Source organism: Rutidosis leptorrhynchoides, unplaced genomic scaffold (genome assembly GCF_046630445.1).
Source record: "Rutidosis leptorrhynchoides isolate AG116_Rl617_1_P2 unplaced genomic scaffold, CSIRO_AGI_Rlap_v1 contig209, whole genome shotgun sequence".
Lineage (NCBI taxonomy): Eukaryota > Viridiplantae > Streptophyta > Magnoliopsida > Asterales > Asteraceae > Rutidosis > Rutidosis leptorrhynchoides.
The window spans coordinates 45,603-57,194 of record NW_027266457.1 but is presented as its reverse complement, the minus strand read 5'-3'; the positions used below and the strand labels follow the sequence as shown (position 1 = coordinate 57,194).

At 38.0% G+C, this 11,592-nt stretch overlaps 1 pseudogene; it reads right to left on the bottom strand.

Moving 5' to 3' along the window:
- Window positions 1-3,495: 3,495 nt before the first annotated feature.
- Window positions 3,496-9,687, bottom strand: LOC139881897 (glutathione S-transferase F9-like; annotated as a pseudogene).
- Between the last annotated feature and the right edge of the window lie 1,905 nt (window positions 9,688-11,592).

Sequence of the window (11,592 nt, the reverse complement as noted above, 5' to 3'; positions counted from 1 at the left end):
AATTCCGAATTACATGAAAAAATACAAAAAAATGTCTTGGAATAAATTAGTTCTATTCCCTAGGATAGATTGCATTTTTAGGAAAAATAAAAAATGTCATTGCATGTCATTAAAAATAGATTCATGAAATGCATGTCATTTAGAGATTGTTGTTAGGTCCATTTGATTAGAAATTGCATGACATTAGAATTATGTCATTTAGTTAATATTGCATTGCATATTGCATGATTTTTATTAATTAAGTGAAAACAAAAAGAAATCGCGTGTTCATTAGAAATCATATCTAGGGTTGTTGATGTTGATTTTAATTTAATATTACAGATGCTTTCGTTACTTTGAGGTAAATTTTTGCAATTTATTTATTGTTTATCTGGGTGTTAAATTGGCGGATTGCGCATCTGCATGATCATTTCACATGTTAGGGAATTAGATTTAAAATCAATTTAAGTTGCCTGCAAAAAAAAAAAAAAATTGAAAATTAAAAAGAAGTGGTACCAAAAGGGCATTAGAGAAATCTAGTGTAACCAAGTTCTCATGCTCATAGTCTCTGGTTCGTAGGAGTAAAATGAAACTCTCATTACTTTATTTGGGTTTCTAATCGACCCACCAAAAAATAAATTAGTGGCGACTCCTGATTAAAAAATCAATTGCATGCTAAGAACTTGAACATAAGTCGCGAATTCGCGAATTAATATGGGCTTGGGAGAGCCCAAGTTAAGTTTAGACTTAATAATCCATTAGCCAAACCATAGGTGATTCACACCCAAAATTTAGATCGCGACATTGAAGACAAGAACTTTCTATACAAAGAAGCTCTACTTATGGAAATAAAGATTTTGTTTGTATGGGCGATCGGAATCAATTTGGGATTCTACTTTTTTCACTCAACGGTTACTAAATCTTCTAGATACAGATCTTTCCGATAGATAAATTGGAAGACGATCCTCAAAATACTGTCCAACGGCTAATTTGGAAGTGGAGAAGTATTTAAAGAGATCAATGACCAATGAGTAAGTAAGAGATGGAGCGTAGAATTTATAATTCCAAAGCCTGAGCGATCTTTGTTCATACACTTGTCTCTTGTGAGCTTAAACGTTTGTAATAGTGAGAGAAATACCAAAAGAGTGACTTAGTGAGATAGTGTGATCTACTAAGTGTTTGTACTCAAAGTTGTAATCTCTTGTTGATTGCATAGTGGAATTCAACTAGAAGGCTGTTAGTATGGAAGAGTTGACATAGACTTGATCTAAGCCGAACTATTATAAATTTTGTGTGTAGCGTTCTCTTTCTTTAACTCATTTACTTTATTTGCCGCGATATACTTCTGTGTTTTGAAATAGCTGTTAAAGTCTGATTCCTTCTGTAAAGTCTGTAGTCGACCAAACTCAAATTAAAAGTAAAAAATTTCATTGTATTTTGCAAAATCTTTTTTTACACATATTCACTCCCCCATCTAGGTGCTCCTTACTAGCTCTATCAACGGTTTCTTTAGCAAATAACCATAGGATATTCTTAACATCTCCCTTTGTACATTTTTATTTCCATTTATATTGATATACTATTCATACCAAATATTAGACATAATATGATATGAAAATATTTGATTTTATTACGATAATTCACCACATAAAAGATAGGATTTTGTAATTTCATATCTTACCATATCATATTTTATTCAATCATATCTTAATTAGAAATCCAAATGAACAAAAACAGCCTAAAATTGTTAAAATCCATCATGCTCCATGGGTCATTTGTAATCTTGAAAGATCTGTCTTTTGTCGATTTCTTTTGCACTAAAATGGTTTTGCACTTATGCTCTACACCTTTGATCAGTTTCGGCCAAAAGTTTTCAATAATCGTCACTCGAAATGGCGAAAAGCACTATGCTTATTTTTTTCACATGGCCCGCCTGCTTGTAGAAAGGCAATTACCAATTTGCTCAAATTGGGTAGTAGGTGACGGATCAAATTGGCCTATGTCTGCAAGCCATAGATTCTAATAATCGTCTTTTTTTTAATCTAAATTATTCAAGGGAGTAGGAAGATTTGGCCAATCCAAAATGCACACTTGAGTTGTCCTTGCATCATTTACAAAATAGTTTTCTTTGTCGACTTCCTTTGCATTTGCAATTGAGTAAACTATTGGGAAAAGTGTTAAAAAAAGTCCTAAAGCTTTTGTATTTGTGCTAAATTTAGTCCTAAATTTTTTTTGTCAATTTATTCCTAAATCTTTTTACTTAGTGCCGATTCAGTCCTTTTCAACCAATTTCGACCGGATTTTGCTAACTAAACGCCAGCCAGTTGACATGGCATAATCAGTGCTGATATTGACAACTTTTAATAATATTTTCATAGTTTTGAATTTTTTTTCTTTATTTTTTTTCCTTCTTTTCCTCCAACCGATCGCCGGACCTCGGCAACCAATCAGAGGCACAGCCGGCAAGGTCGACCTCGCCAGACCTTACCAGCCACCTCGCTAGTAGCCACAAAGGCAGCCTCGCGTTGGGCGGCGAGGCTCACCCTTGCTAGCCACCTCGCTAGTGGCCACGAGGGTGACCTAGCATCGGGCTGGTGAGGCTCGCCCATGGCCAGCGAGGCTCAACCTCACCGAATTGTGGCTTGGGCGGCGCCAACGAGATCAAGACTCGCCTGATCCAGTGAGGGGGAGCCTCGCCACCCAGCATGAGGCCACCCTCGCAACCACTAGTGAGGGGGCCGACGAGGGCGAGCCTCGCTACCCAGCGCGAGGCCGCCCTTACGACCACAAGTGAGGTGGCCAACGAGGTCGACCTTGCCTGCCATCACCTTTAGCTGGGTGCTGAGATCCGATGACTAGTTGGAGTAGGGGAAGGAAAAAAAGTAAAAAATAATTCATGTTAACACCGATCAAGCCATGTCAACCAGTCGATGTCTAGTCAGCAAAATCAGACCAAAATTGGCCGGAAATGACTGAATCGGCATTAAGTAAAAATGTTTAGGACTAAATTGACACGAAAAAAATGTTTATGACTAAATTGACATAAATACAAAAGATTTAGGACTTTTTTTAACACTTTTCCCGTAAACTATTGATCACCTAACCTCCACAGGGAAGAAAGGGGTAATCGACTATTATATGTTTGACGCCATTATTCACTCAAATCAATCATCGCACGCGGGAATATAAGAAACCTCATAACATTTTCCAGCGACAACGGAATTAGAAGAGCAAAAAGCACCATTGCTTAGACGAAATACTACTATGGGAAAGACTATCGGTTTGAGTGTTAGAAGGCAGGTGTTTTTGGGAAGTATCATTTATGTGACTCTCTCCTCCGACACTTTTTCGTATTTGATTTGTCAAACCTAATTGCAAAAGTAAACCGCGATCATCTCACCCTGAAATGCTGGTCAAGTACGCTGCTTTGGTTGACTTCCTGGCTGCCCACTGATGAGGGCGAGTCCTGAAAATTACTGTCTTGGATTGAATCAAGCCGAGGAATGCGGAGAAACCTTATAACGAATATTGATCCAGCTGATGCTCAGAGGCACACCATCGTAAAAGACAAATCGTAATCTTTGGTCTTTCTTTGTTATATTTGGTCAAAAGTGGGCTTTTTCATATTTAAAGAAAGGAAAAAAGAATAGTAATAATGGGACAGCCCGCACCGAGAGAGAAAGGAAAAGGAAACGGGATAGAGAAGGAAGACGAGAGGGAAAAAGTAAAGAGGAAGAACTAGCGCACACACCTTGGAATTATCATCAAGTTGGATTAACTTCATTTTTATGATAAGAATTTACGGAATTTGTTTGTTTATTCGGAGTAGTTTTCAACATCAGGATACAAATTCGAAATTATGTGAAATTAAAACTACGAAATTCAGTTTTAAGATGTGGAATTACATGGAAATCATAATTAGGGCGTTATGGAGCCATGAAATATGATGGGAATTGATTTGAAGTAACTTTTTAGTCGAAATGAAATTTTAGAGATTTCCACATGAGCTCAACATTGCAATTAGCTTTGAATCTTCGCAATGGGTGAGCAATTTGTTATGCATGGGAGTAATTTTGTTGGGGATTAACCTTAGTTCAGCCAATTCGTAGTTGAGATAGTGCTTTACTTAGTTTTGATGTAAATCCTCATTTAATTTATAAATTACAATATTGTCAGCTCGTATAACTAGGTTGTTTGGTTTTGGGTATTCCCAAGTGAATGATGCTATCCCTTTTTTGAATTTCTAAACTCATATTTTGAAAATGAAAAGGATTAGACATATTATGTGTAAAGTATGATTTAATTAAATGGCAGAAATAATGTTCATTGCATATTTGATACATAAAATTTGAATCGAGTATTTATTTCCCTTTTGATTATTTGAAATAGCGTGGAAAGTATTTTTGGAAAGAATTTATGAGTTGATTATTGTGAAATAATTTGGGAAATGCTTTATTGCGTAAAAGCTATATGTATTGATTTGTGAATTTGATTTATAAAGTTATTATATTGCGAAAGGATATATGTTTGATATTATGAAAACCATTTATGATATCAATTCTAGATTGGTTCTGAGGAAGAAATTGATTTTTGAAAGGATATATGTTTTTTTTTTGGTCGGTCAAAGGATATATGTTTTGGTTTGTGTCAAAGTATTTTGATTATGAGATGTATCTGGGTTTGGTATTGTGAATTATTAGAATATGACGATTTGATACTTATTATTGTTGCATTAGGAGTTTTTAAAGCTTAAGGATATTGTTATAGGCCAAACCACTAGCTGATAACAGGCGGAGACATTGCCTTGGTCCTCTTTTACTAGACATTGTGTCATGATTATGGTTGACTATTAAGCATAAAATGGATCAATGAAATAGATCATTGATGTGTGGTGTGAAAGTAATCATTGGTCAATGGAATAGACCATCAATATGTGAATTTATGAGATTGATCAATATATTGGCCCATTGATGTTTGCTTTAATATTATTGATGAAAAAAGTATTTCTTATATGTATAAAGTTTTGTTGAAAAGATAAAACTTGTTTTTGATTTCATACATATGCAATACTGTGGATTTGAATTAGATGAGTTTTGATTTGGTACTGTAAACATGCACAGTAGATACTCAATCCGCCTAGAAGAGATATGCATTTCTCATTGAGCTATAGTTGCTTATTTTCAACTTCTTTAGTTTTTTTTTTTTTTTTGAACTTTGTGATTGAGAGTGCGTTCTCCAAGTAGAAGGGCAGCAGTATCGTTTCCCCATTTCCATAGAATTCAGGATGTGGCACGCGTCTCGTATGGGATCAAACTTTTCGAGTCATGTCCGCGTGGACTTGCTATAGGGGTCAAGGTCACCGCTACACAAACCAACAAGACTATGAAGGTGTGCCATTTTGGCCAGTTGCGATCGACTTGCGCAATACCAAATTTTTTTCCTTTGACAACGAAACGTCATTCTAGTCACTTTCCGAGGGAGTTAGGTGGTCAAAGCTCGATTCAGATGTAAGAGTTTTTTTAATTGTGGACTACATTAATTGATATTGTAATTTACCGTTTAACGTTTACCGTTTTACGGGATTTGGTCTAAGGTGAGATAGAAGGTTTTTTAATTAGTATAATATGGGCTGGCTAGTATGGGCCGAGTTGAGCCTGGTCCGTAACGAGGAAGACTAGCTGGAAACTCTATAAATAGTGCTCAAGTCTCTCCTCTAACCCTAATTTTCACATGCGTTTACCTAACGCTACACGTGAGAAGGCCACCTCATTGAGCCAGTGATACGGAGGGTAATAGAGGAGAATGAATTGATGCGTGAATCCCTTTGATATGTGGATTATCATTTTTTAGCTTCCGCTTATGTTCGATGAATCCCAAAACAGATGCGTTAAACTTTCTACTCAATTATGCATATTCTTATTCTAGTTATGGAGATCTTGGGGCTACGCAATTTGCGTCCAATATTGGAAACTCAATAGCAGAGTCATGCGCCAAAGAGGAGGGATCTTGATGTTGCGTAACGGCTTGCCGTACAACTTCAATTGCTTTGTGATGTTCTTCAACTCTAAGTAGCCAGAAAACACCGTAACTTTTATAAGGAATTCGATTCCTATTACAACCCGTGGCATGTTATCATAATGGCGTAAGATATTTATGACTCAACAAATCGAACATCCGAGTGAAATTGCTCTCGCGAACTCCAGAAAATCACAGTTTTTTTTTTTGGTCGGTCATACTATAATCCTACTCGAACACTCACTCTCAGACTTTTGTCCTGCCTCCTTGCAGAGCGTGGGAGTCGAAACTCACTCCTGAAATGAAATCGTCCCCACCCCAATCCCTCCTGAGAATGTGTTGAAGATTGCTATCCATGAGGGTAGGAACGCAACCCGATGTCTTGAGTGCTAGCAAGTAGAAAGCCAGAGCAGCGACCAAAGGAGTAGGAAGAAAAAAAAAACAATGTTGGTACAAGAATTTCTTCTAGCAGCCCCTACGCTTTTTACATGGTCATGGAGTACAATATATTTTAAGGATGTATTTATTTTGCGAAAAATAAATCATTTGAAAATTATTTTTTTAAATAATTATTTATTTTGTTTACAAAAATATATGAATGAAAATATTTTCATCATACATGAAAAATGTTTAGACATTATAATGAAAAAATTTATATTGACTAATTATTTTAGGTAATACAAACGATCTTTTTATAAAAATATTTTACAAATGACTCATTTTATATGAAACAAATGGAGCCTAAGTTTCTATTTGACAAATGAAAGGAATATATCGATATCTGGGCTTTCAAGAAAAGAAATGTTCATGACCATCCATTAGAATCATTTAAAAATGGCATACTTTTTTTTAGAATAGAATTCCAATTAACTCAATGAATTAACAATTTTTCTAACAAGGATATTAAGGGCTTGTTTGTTAAAAAAAATTATGTTCCCCGGAACAAAAATTTCTATTCTTTTGTTTCTTTTGTTCCAAGGAACGAAAAAGAAATAGAAACATGTTTGGTAAAACTTTTGTTCCTAATAATAAATTTGGAACAAAAATAAGAAATAGAAAAAAAAGAAACTTCTTATTCCCAAGAATAATTTCTGGATAGTGACTCAGGAAGGCCCAGCATCGCCGGTGGCTAGGCGAGCTCAACCTTGCCAGCTAGTGCGAGGCTTAGCCTCACTAGGCTAGGGCGATGTCGACCTCACGCCGCCTGGGCGAGGTCGAGCCTTGCCGGTGGCCTGGCGAGGCAAGCTTGACCCTCGCCTTGGCTTGGTGAAGCTTCGATGAGCTCATTGGACCTCGCCCAGCCGGCCACAAAGGAGGAAAAAGGAAAAATATAATGAAATATTAAAAAACTAAAAGAAATAATAAGATTATATCATTTTATCAAACGTATTTTTATCTCGGGAATAGAATTTTTTTTTTGCAGTTATCAACTGTGTTTTTATACTAAAAAATTATTCCTGAAACAAAAACAAAAAAAAAATCATTTATCATAAAAAATTGTTCTCCAGAACAAAATCGTTACCAAAACACCCTAAATGAGTCACTCAACATTAACAATCATAATTCTTCAAGTAAATATGTGCCTAACGTAATATACTTTTTATTAACTTGTCACATTTCATATGGTTGTGATGTCATGTAACACCCACTACATGATGTCTCACATCTATAGGAGAGTGCATTATTCTAGACTAGAGAAGTATACAACACTAGAAAAGGTCTTATACAGGATAATTTCACTGGAGTGATCCTACTTGACTCATGATCTTTCACATACCAGACTCGACAAAGCTTATAAGATCCCCTGAATCCGTCGATTGGGATCGAGTGGTAACGTACTAATTAGGCACAGGGAGACTCGATGGTCCACGGAAAGCGACTACTCCTTCTCACGGACCAGGGACTCGGGTGCATCCGGCGGACCTAATAAAGACGGTCCTAATACAGACCGGGCCAGAGCTCGACGACCTTCTTCCAAGAAGGCCTGCTCGAGATGTCATCCCACCACGCGCTCACATGCTTCCGGTCCCTTATCAGGTACTCCTTCCCCATTTTTCCCATCAGGTACTGCGTTAACGAGAGGTGGCTCAGGTCGGCGAGGCTGAACAAATCCCCGCCAGGTACTTGCTCTTCGACAGCCTCTCCTCGTAGATGTCCAGCACCTTACAGAGCTTGTCCTCGCTCTCTTTGATCAGCTTCGGATCCGGGATAAGTCCCCTAATCGGGTCAAAAACAATTTTGTAGATGAGGTCAGTGATGGGCGGGCTGTAGCACTGGGCCTCGACTTCGAGCCACTGCTCGACCAGCCCCGTCTCCTCTATCGTCTTTCCCAGCAGGTCGGTCCCTTGGTGCTTGTATTTCTGGGCATAATACCTTGCGATGGCCCGCGATTCTGCATGAACAAAATGGGATCCATTACAGAGAGAAAAATCTTTATGCCCACGCATGAAATTGACCATGATCTAGAACGCAACCTAAAAGAGACCAGCGCTGAGATTTTGAATTTACAAGCAGTCTTACTCTCACAACGCTAGACCAACAGTAACAGTGCAGAATCAGTGGGATGTTTTTATGACTATGAATTGATCATTCTGCCTCGACATCGGTCAGGAAAGTAATTGGACAAAAATGCAGGTTCAAACAGATAATCCACGGCCTTTGGCCAACATAGGAAACGGTAGTTTTCGAAGCTACTCTTTACTCTTCCTTGGATACTTCCCAGATAGCCAGCTGACGAGCCTGGCCTCTTTTTCTTAAACCTGAGCAATCCTGACTAATGGGGAAAATACTCGAAAGACTCGCATCTCATTGCTGAAACGCACGCCCAATCCTTCCCAATTCAGACTATTTCGCCATGGAGCTTTGATTTAAATCATCCATTGCTTAGGCAAATGTTTCGACTCGAGATTCAGAGTGATTAGACTCCTAGAAAGTTTAAACTATACAGACAACAACCTAAACTTTAACCTAACAAATGCCGGAAGGTGCTGAGTTCTGAGCACAAATCCCCCACCCCTAATGCATTTTGATTACACCGGCATTTTTTATTTTTTTTTTGTTGAGAGGATAAAAGAACACTCGAAAGTTATTGTCAAAGAACGCAAGTAATTAAGGAGTCGCAAAGCTAAATCACCGGACGTCCACGAGCTAAAACGAGCAGCTAATATCAACTGAATATGTCGACAGAACTCGGGCTTTTCAACTTCCTGTGGTATCTATTCACTGCAGAACTTCTTAGACCTTAAAAACCAAACCTTAACCCGACAAATTACACTAGCGACAGCATGCTGAAGAACCATCCGTGCCTTCACATGTTTCGGTCCAAGCATCGGAGTGCGATGTGAAAGTCCAAAAGTTGAGAACATTACCAAACAAAGTATAGTCTCCATCTTGAATCACAGGAACCGATCCGAAGGGCTGCAGGCACGCACACACATGATCCGAATCAGAAACAATCAGATAAAGTACCTCAAATGCTAAGTACCCACAAAGAAAATGTAAACTCGAGTTCGATCCAAAGAGACGCGAGTTTCAAGAACAGAGACAGGCCTGGAGCTTGAGGAATTCAGGGGATCTGTTCTCGTCCTTGAAGATATCGATGGGAACGGTCTCGAACTCGACGCCCTTCTCGATCAGGCACACCAGCACTCGCTTCGGATTTGAATAATCAGGCCCGTACACCTTCACCACCATTTTTTCCTCTTCTTCTCTCTTGTCGACGGACCAGTTGATTTCCAAATATCTTTCAGGATCGACTCTCTCTCCTTCTGCGTCTAGGTTTATAAACGAAGCCCTTTTCAGAGGATTAAACCAAGTTGCACACGACACCGTCATGCACCAACTTACTGTTCGCGACCCGATTCCTTTGGGGATCCAAGGTTAGATAATCGGTCAACGTTGGTATGCTACTAGGGCCGCGTTGTTCGTGTGTTTTTTTTTTTTAAACATTTTTTCTGTTTTTTGTTCTTTTGTTCCCATGAACAAAAAAGAAACAGAAACAAGAAATGTTTCTGAAACACTTTTGAGAAACACTTATTTTTTTTTTCTTTTTTCTCTTATTTTCTTGTTCTTTTTTCTTTTGGCCGGTCGCCGACCTCGGCCATGGCCGGCGACCGGCCGACGAGGGACGGTGGCCTCGCCCAGCCACGGCAAGGCTCGCCGGCCCCCGGCGAGGCCGAGGCTCGCCGTAGCTGGGCGAGGGTCGGCCTCGCCATGGCTGGGCGAGCTCGAGCTCGCCCAGATCCGGCGAGGCCGACCTCGCGCCGGCCTGGGCGACCTCGATCTCGCCCAGATCCGGCGAGGCCGCGCCTCGCCCGCCGCTGGGCGAGCTCGGCCTCGCCAGCGACCGGCCAAAAGAAGAAAAAAAAAAAAGAAAAAAAGGAAAAATAAGAAAAAAATAGAAAAAATAAAAGAAATAAAAAAATTATCCAAATTTACCAAACATGTTTCTGTTTATTTTTTATTCTCGGAACAAGTTTACCAAACGCGTTGTTTTATTCAAAAATTGTTCCTCGGAACAGAAACACTTTTTTCTATTTCTGTTTCCTAGAACAATTTTTAAACAGAAACACAACCAAACGCGCCCTAATTACCTTTGTCGAATTTGACTTCGCATACGCCTTGGAAGGCTCTGCAACATTTCCTCTTACTTATCTTTGATAGATTGTTCTCTGGCAATATGCTATCTGACATATTTGTACGGTAGACTTGAAATTCATTATGCTCACATAAATTTCCTCGGAGAAAATGACAGTCTTTAAAACTTTAGCCTAAGTACATCGTTGTCTTTGACTTTTATTAATTTAATGAATTCCTTGAATTTTTTAATATCTAATCTAATCTTTAAACCCTTTCGCATTTTGCCAATTAAATTCATCCAGCCAATTTTAGCTAAAAATTACTAAACTAGATATTGACTATATTAGATAATATGGATAACACTGATGTGAATAATTTTTAATTTTTTTTAAATCTTTAATAAAAAATTTATTTTTATTTTTTCTTTTTCTAACTCGTAGCCCACAACCCTTGCCTCATCTAGGCTAGGGCCCTCACCCAAAACCAAGTGAGGGATGCCCTTGCCTTACCCAAGTCAAGCAAGGGTGTCACAACCCTTGCCTAAATCTAGGCAAAGGCCAACTCTCTTGCTTGTGGCTTGCAACATAAGTAGCACTGATACCGGTACGCGACATGCAACACGACATAAGACGACATGCGATACGAGACAACATAACATGTCAACACATTATTTCTAAAAAAATAGAGAATTTCGACATATTGGGATACATTGTATATTAAATATATATTTATATATATACATGATAAATTATCATTTTTATGATTATTTTAATAGAATTAATTTGATTTAGATTCAAAAATAAATAAATAATAAAAAAGAGCCTAAAATAAATTTACACTAAAAACATTAATCTACCGTTTGTTGATATTATTCATTGTTTCAATTTGACAAATTCAACTATATTCCATTCAAATAATCTATAAAACTTGAAGGAAAAAAATCAATTCACATTCCACTATTAAATTTAACATTTAACAAGAAGTCAAGAAAAGAAAAAAATAATTCACATTTCACCATCA